The sequence below is a fragment of the Polypterus senegalus genome, chromosome 16 (assembly GCF_016835505.1).
Source record: "Polypterus senegalus isolate Bchr_013 chromosome 16, ASM1683550v1, whole genome shotgun sequence".
Lineage (NCBI taxonomy): Eukaryota > Metazoa > Chordata > Cladistia > Polypteriformes > Polypteridae > Polypterus > Polypterus senegalus.
This window is the reverse complement of record NC_053169.1, coordinates 15,101,093-15,107,092: the sequence shown is the minus strand read 5'-3', so window position 1 is coordinate 15,107,092 and position 6,000 is coordinate 15,101,093.

Sequence of the window (6,000 nt, the reverse complement as noted above, 5' to 3'; positions counted from 1 at the left end):
GAATGGAGACGGCCCCTTTTATAGAGGACCCGGATGAGCCCCAGGTGTTCCCGGCATTCCTGCTCTAGCCCCGCCCCAGCGTGGCGGAAGTGCCGGCTGTCCTCCCGGCTGCTCTCCGGGCGCCGTCATAAATCTTCCCCCCAGCACTTCCTGGTGTGGCGGAAGTGCTGGGGTAACAGGTCCCCAAGGCACTGGGCGCCTCCTGGCGGTGACCACGGGCCCCTACAGGGAAAGGCTTCCATGCCCTTGACCCGTGGCCCCCAAAGCAACCCGGAAGGCAAACCCCACGTGATCCAGGCAGGGCTCTGACCCTCTTCCGGTCCCTCCTGGCGTCCCGGCCGGGTCATGGCCCCTGGCATCCCTGACAATATATATATATATATAAAAAGATGGCGGATAAGGCTGTGGGCACAGTTGCATGCACATCATCCAGGATGTTCCGGTTTTGTGAAAGTAAAACTGAGATATCTGTGTGTTGTGGAATACCAGGGGGGTACAGCTCCTCAAACCTGGACACAGACAGGCACAGAGAGACACAAGTCCAAGGCAATGTGCGTTTATCTCTTGTGGGGCCGCACTTTTCCCCACTCTCACTATAGAGCATAGTACAAAAGCACCAGCAGTAATGCTCAGTCCCTTATTCTTTCATTTTTTTTCTTCTTTCTCTCTTCCTCTGCCGCCTCCACTCCACTCTCAGCAAGTTTTGTCCTCCACCTCCCGACTCTGGCTCACAATGTGGAACTGGGATGTGTGGTCAGGGGAGGCAGGTGACTCATCATGAAAAGTAAAAAAAAAAAATTAATAATGATAACATAAAATAAATGTGTCCCCTGGTCTGTGCTATAAATGTGTTTTCTGTATGATTCCAATTATTTTGATAATTTTTCTAGTCGAAATCGCTGAATTGGTCCATTTTCTGTTCAAAATACAGGGGAGAAACGCGAGGTGCGGCAGCGACGAGCCTCACCTCCCTTCGGACTGCGCTCTTCTCACACACTAGGCTGATGCCTGCAATTGGCACGTACCTGTCGCTGTCTCTCTGTATGTCGCCAATATAATGTTTACAGACATGTTTATTATACACCCTGCCTTTCCACAGTCTGGCTAATATCTTTAATGAACGTGTGTGACATATTTAGTCTTGCTGATCGGACATAAAACTGTAGTGAAAAGGCACAAGGTGAGGCACACAGTATCCTGCCACCCTGAAGGGGGTGCATGTGAGCCCAACAGGTGCTCGTTGCTGCAGTTCTTCTGTGCAGAGGCGCCAATAAGTTAGTGACATCAGAAAGTCAAGTACACTGCAGTGGGCCGTTTATTTTTATGTTCTGTTCCAACTGACTGCCGAAATGGAAGATTAAGATTTTTAAAACTAAAAGAAAAGAAGGAGGACAAGAAAGTGACGGAGATGTTCGTGGAGATGCATGGACTTCATTTACAAATTAAGGTAAGACCATAAGCGGTTTTCAGTTTTATAAAATAATGGGATCAGACTAAGAAAAAAACAATCCAATATTTAAAAACTAAATTTTGACCTTAAATAAAATATTCTTTTGTTTTTCTGGTTATCCTTTTGTTGAACAGTCTGTATTAAAATGCATTAAAGCATCCAAATTAAAAGCTTTTAAAAACTCCACCATCCATTATCCAACCCGCAATATCCTAACTACAGGGTCACAGGGGTCTGTTGGAGCCAATCCCGGCCAACACAGGGCGCAAGGCAGGAAACAAACCCCGGGCAGGGTGCCAGCCCACCGCACTTTTAGAAACTACATATTTCAATTAACATCAAAATTGAAATCCGTTTTTTTTTTTTTGTACATCTCTCTATATATTCAATTCTATTAAACGAGTATGAATTGTGGAATTGCAACGGCAAATTTAGAACACATGGAGGGTGAGGAGCAAATGCGCTCTTTTTGCTCTCTGTCACCCCATAAATGTAACGTTCTTTCTTAGCCAAATATGAACTGTACCTGTCTCTGTGTGTAAAGAATGCTGATGAGATATGAAACATAACCAGTAGTCAATGTGCAGGCTGCCAGTTGAACAGTTAAATAAGTTACTCTTTGGGGTTCATATATCTGTAAATCTGACTCTGAAGGAGTCACCAGCCATGAACCTCTCTGCATGTCACTGGCGTGAGGTGAGGCGGCTCCTTTGATTCAGCACCTAGGAGCGCTCCAGGTGGTTCATTAGGATTACCTCAAGTCACTCCCAGGTGTGGTAGAGGTCCATTATAGGGCTCTGCAGTTCCCCCTGGTGGCCCCCACATAATCCAACAGGGCTGTACCAAACTCCAGCTCCCAGCATGCTCTCCGGGAATCTGTGGTGCCACAGCCGCCAAGGAGGGCTGCCCTCTAGTGTCTCAGGGGAGGTATTACCTCAGCGATCCTCTCTCTCTCCCCGGTCCTTCCATTCCATTGGCATCCCAGCCAGGTAATGGCCGTGGTTGCCAATCACAGTGTTTTCAACGATGAGGTGGTTAGAAAAGCTGGAAATCATTTGTTGAGTCAAGTGTAAGCAGAAGAAAGGCCCCATAACACATTTCAAAATGACGCAGGGCTGCCTGCCATCTTATCTGCTCTTGGCCCAGACGCGGAGTCGTGTGCTTCTTCACTTCTTTACTCTCTAAAGAAACACCACCAAGTAGACAGGTTGTAAGTGTCTTCTAAATTATGGCCTCCACTCCTATGTTTAATTTTCTGTCTAAATAAAAAGTGGCTGGGTTGTTTTTTTTTTTTATGTGACTACAGTCAAAACATTTTTTTTGTTGTTACTGTTTATAGCAGCCAAAACGTTGACATCTAAAAGCTATAAACCCAAACACAGGCCTGATATGTGATGGTAACTGTAAAAAATAACTGGGAAAAGAGAACGGCCGTGACCTTTGTAAAACAGGCATCTTGTGCTAAGCAAAGCCTGAGCCCTGACACCTTATAAACTTGGAGACAGTGTAGCCATTGTGTGTTTTGTTTTTTGCTGCTAAAAGGGCAGACAGGCAGTGTGGGCGAATGGCTAAGGAGCTGCACAAGGCCTCCAGACCCGTCACGGGCTAAATGTGCACCTCTCAGCATGGCAGTGGTAGCGATGCTGTCTCACAGAAAGGAGACATCCCAGGAGCTCCCTGCATGGATTTTACATGATCCCTCAGGGTTATTTTCCTCCCACAATCCAAAGACATGCAGGTTTGGTGAACTGGCATTGCTAAATTGGCCCTATAGAGTGTGTCAGATGTGTCAGTGTGTCCACCCTGCAATGAGCTGGCGCCACATCCACATGAATTTCCCCTTGGGATTAATAAAGTATCTATCTATCTGTTATATAGTGCCTTACATCTATCTATCTATCTATCTATCTATCTATCTATCTATCATATAGTGCCTTTCATATCTATCTATCTATCTATCTATCTATCTATCTATCTATCTATCTATCTATCTATCTATCATCCAGGGATTGTTCCTGCCTTGCACCAGTACTTGTCGGAACGGACTCAAGGGGCCTCATTTATAAAGCTTGTGTACACATAAAAAGATGCTTGAAACGTGTGTATGTATTGTTGTACAAAAATGTTGGGATTTATAAGAAAAAAAAAACTAGACAGGAGACTTGACAACTCTGACCCACGCGTACGCAACATTTCTGAGAAACTGGGAAATGGCGACATCTTTGATCAAGTAGGGAATTGCAGGCAAACCAGCTAAATGACGACCCGTGGGCCTACAAGGGGGAGTCAAGCTAAAGTTAGAAAATGGATTTTATTAGAAAATGGAATGAAACCTTCACGAAACTGATGCTGTCATTTCTCAGTGTCGTCTCCACCCTTCTCAATGCACTTGCGCCACCTGCCTGGAAGTGCTGGCAGAATAAAAGGTTTTGTCTCGTTCTCGCAGACACTTGTGCACTCGAGTTATCGCTGAACAGTGCAAGTTACTGTGTATTTTAGTTTTAAGGGGGACAATACTGCAAATTTGCACTGAAGATCTTTTTTGGGTCTGTGGTGGGCTGGCACCCTGCCCGGGGCTTATTTCCTGCCTTGCACCCTGTGTTGGCTGGGATTAATAATAATAATAATAATAATACATTTTATTTATATAGCACCTTTCCCATGCTCAAGGCACTTACAGAATATAAGAAAGAACGTCAGGGTATACAGTATATAGCATAGTACAAATAAATAAATAAAGAAGATTAAGACAGTAAATTCAGAGAAAGCCTAACAGACAACATAACTGATGGTCTGCACACACACACACAAACACACACACAGGTTACATGAGCATCTTGACATGGAGGTAAACTGAGAGAAGGGTAATAAAGTCAAGTTGAGCTAAAAGCCTTCCTGAACAGATGAGTTTTGAGTTGTTTTTTAAAAGAATTCATGGAGTCAGCTGACTTGATTAATTTCGACAGGTCATTCCAGAGTCTGGGCACTCGCCATACAGCTGAAGTCCCTGCTGTCACCCATGGAGTGTAGATTAGTGTGGGGCACAACAAGATGGCCAGAATCAGAGGACCTTAGTGAGCGGACAGGCACATAGCGATGGAGAAGGTCACTAATGTAGTTTGGCGCAAGGTTATTTAAGGCTTTGTAGGTTATTAGTAGGATTTTATATTCGATTCTGTAAGACACAGGGAGCCAGTGAAGACGGATTGGCTCCAGCAGACGCCCGTGACCCTGTAGTTAGGATATAGCGGGTTGGATAATGGATGGATGGATGGATCTTTTTGGGTCATTTGTCAATTTATATCGGCTACCCTTTGTGACCTTTCAGGGAACTGGCCAACAGGTCAGAGATATCTCAGCCATGCCTCTCTCCATCGTTCCCACCTGGACTTTTGCCTAGCCCTATTTAACAGCACTTCCGCCACACCCAGAAGTGCTGTCGGGAGAAGCTCATTGGACAACTGGAGTCTTTCCAGATGTCCTATAAAAGGAACCAGCCGCCACTACTCGGAGAAAAGAGAGAGAAAGAGAAGAGGAGAAAAGAACTGGGCTTTGGTGCTGTTTATTTGTGGTGTGCTGCTGTGGGGTGTAAGAAAAGCGTTTCCCACGTGAACAAACGTGTGTTGTGTGGCAAACTCATGTCTCTGCCTGTCTGTGTCGGGTAAGGGCGGCTGTACATGCCCCGGTGGGTCACAACCCTTGCAATTATTAAGTCATTATGGGCTGAAGGGGATTCTTCTTCATTTGGTATTTTATATTCTTGAATAATTTTCCATTTTCCTAAAACCCTGAACATGACATGTTATCTGCTGCAGGGGTTGTGCCGTTACCACAGAAGGTGAATCCAGAAACATCTCATCCCATCTCCTTTGACAGCCTCTTGGCTACCTGATAAATGTGAAAATTATGTAGAGTGATGTAACATCGGAAATATTGAGCCAGGACTCCATTTACTGTTATTTTAATAGACTTGGTTGGAAGAAAAAGCCCATAGTAAGGCATTATTCTTATTCATAAAGACTCAGATGCATAATATGAGTAAGAAAAATGAAGAAGCTGGCACATAATAAGATTATCTAGTCATATGAAAACGAAGCTCAAGATCTCAGTGGAAGGAATAAGTAGCTGCCCTGTCTGTTACAATACAGCACAGGCTCACTTTGTCGGTAATTGTCACCAGGCCTGACAGCTAACTTCATACTGAAATGATTGATCCTTTTGTTCAGATAGATTCAAATACTTTGGAGGGACATGGAAAATGGATCAAGGGCAAAAGGACCTCAGAATATTGTTTTACAGGAAGCCAGCCTGGAAGGAAAAATCCCAGGTGGTGCTTTGGACTGCCAGGGGGTTCACATTTGTCACAATTCACAATGACATAACAAATTATGAAGGTGATTTAAATGTGTCATGTGTCAGCCCATAAAGTCAAGTATTTGAAAATTTTTCATAATAGATCCTGCCGTGAATTCAGTCAAAGTAAACCAATTCAACATAAAGGATGTCAAACACATTGAATGTAAATTTGATAAGTTTGGTATTTTTTTAAA